The sequence below is a fragment of the Otolemur garnettii genome, unplaced genomic scaffold (genome assembly GCF_000181295.1).
Source record: "Otolemur garnettii isolate 467f Iridium unplaced genomic scaffold, OtoGar3 scaffold00272, whole genome shotgun sequence".
In the NCBI taxonomy this organism is placed as follows: domain Eukaryota; kingdom Metazoa; phylum Chordata; class Mammalia; order Primates; family Galagidae; genus Otolemur; species Otolemur garnettii.
The window spans coordinates 95,453-97,400 of record NW_003852667.1 but is presented as its reverse complement, the minus strand read 5'-3'; positions in this window follow the sequence as shown (position 1 = coordinate 97,400).

Below are 1,948 nucleotides of genomic sequence, written 5' to 3'. Positions count from 1 at the left end.
CATATTACTCTTGATGTCCTGAATGTCCTCAAAATATCTTTCTTTCAATATTTCCTTCATCTTCAGGTAAAGAAAAAAGTCAATGGTGCCAGGCATGGTGGGTCATGCCTGTAATCCTAGCACTCTGAGAGGCTAAGAAGGGAAGATTGCTTGAGCTCAGGAGTTCCAGACCAGCCTGACCAAGAGCAAGACATTATCTCTAATAAAAACAGAAAAATTAGACAGGCATCGTGGTGGTCACCTGTAGTCCCTGCTAGTTAGGAAGCTGAAGCATAAGCCCAAGAGTTTGAGGTTGCTGTAAGCTATGATGACACCGTAGCACTCATACGTGGGGCAACAGAGTGCAGAGTGTGATTCTGTCTCAAGGGAAAAAAAACTGTAATTGGGGGCCAAATCAGGTAGGTAGGAAGGGTGTTCCAATAATTTGTTTACTGGCGAAAAATGACTTCACAGACAGTCCTGTCTAAGCTGGAGCATTGTCATGATGCAAGAACCATAAGTTGTTGCCCATGATTTTCAGTAAAGATTTTTCTAACTATTTCTATGTCAATGTTTACTTCATCTGCTATGCTTCTCGTATACAGATGACTATTTTGATACATAATTTGAAAAATTTTTTGAAATGTTTTCAGCACTTCTGCTCATTACTGGCTGCCCTGACCTCTCTTCATCAGTGATGCTTTTTCTCTCCTCAGAAAAACATTTACTTCATTTGTATCCTGTTTTCTTCATGGCATTATGCCATAAACTTGGACTAACATGTTCCTGATTTAATTTCCACTCTTGCCAGCCTAAACAAAAAAATTATGAATGTTTGTTTTTTTCTGTATTTTCTTATTAAATAATAACTATGTACATTAATGCAATTCTGGGGTACAGTGTGGTGTTTTCATATACAATTTGAAATATTTTCATCAAACTGATTAACATTGCCTTCATGCCATTTTCTTAATTACTGTGTTAAGACAATCATATTCTACTCTTAGAAAGATTCACTTGTATCCTTGTAAGATAAACTATAGAAGTGATCCCTCCAATCACCCTCCCTCCACCTATTTCTCCCTCGCTTCTCCCTCCCCCCTCCACGTATACTAGGCTAGTATTAGGTTATAGATTTCATATGAAAACTACAAATTAATTTCATAATAGAGCTGTGTACATTGGATAATTTTTATTCCATTCCTGTGACATTTTGCTAAGAAGAACACTTTCCAGCTCCATCCATGTGAAGATAAAGAATGTAAAGTCTCCATCTTTCTTTATGGCTGGTAGTATTCCATGGTGTATGTATACCATAGTTTGTTGGTCCATTCATGGATTGATGGGCATTTTGGCTTCTTTCATGACCTGGCAATTATGAATTAGGCTGCAGTAAACATTCTGATACAAATATTTTTGTTGTAATGTGATTTTTGGTCTTCCTTCCTAATAAAGGAATTGCAGGATCAAATGACAGGTCTATTTTTAGTTCTCTAAGTGTTCTCCAGATATCTTTCCAAAAGGAATGTATTAGTTTACATTCCCACCAGCAGTGTAGAAGTGTTCCTTTTTCTCTACATCCATGCCAGCATCTCTGGTTTTGGGATTTTGTGATGGCAGCTAATTTTACTGGCATTAGGTGATATCTCAAAATAGTTTTGATTTGCATTTATCTGATGATTAAGGATAGTGAGCATTTTTTCATCTATCTGTAGTCCATGCACCTATCTTCTTTAGAAGAAATTTCTCTTCAAGTCCCTTCCCAGCCTGAGATGGGATCACTCATTCTCTTCTTGCTAATATGTTTGAGTTCTCTATGGATTCTGGTTATTAAACCTTTATCAGAGAAATAACCTGCAAAAATCTTCTCCCATTCTGAGGTCAGTCTGCTTTCTTTACTTACTATGTTCTTGGCTGTGCAGAAGCTCTTTAGTTTGATGAGGTCCCAATAGTGTATTTTTGATGTTGC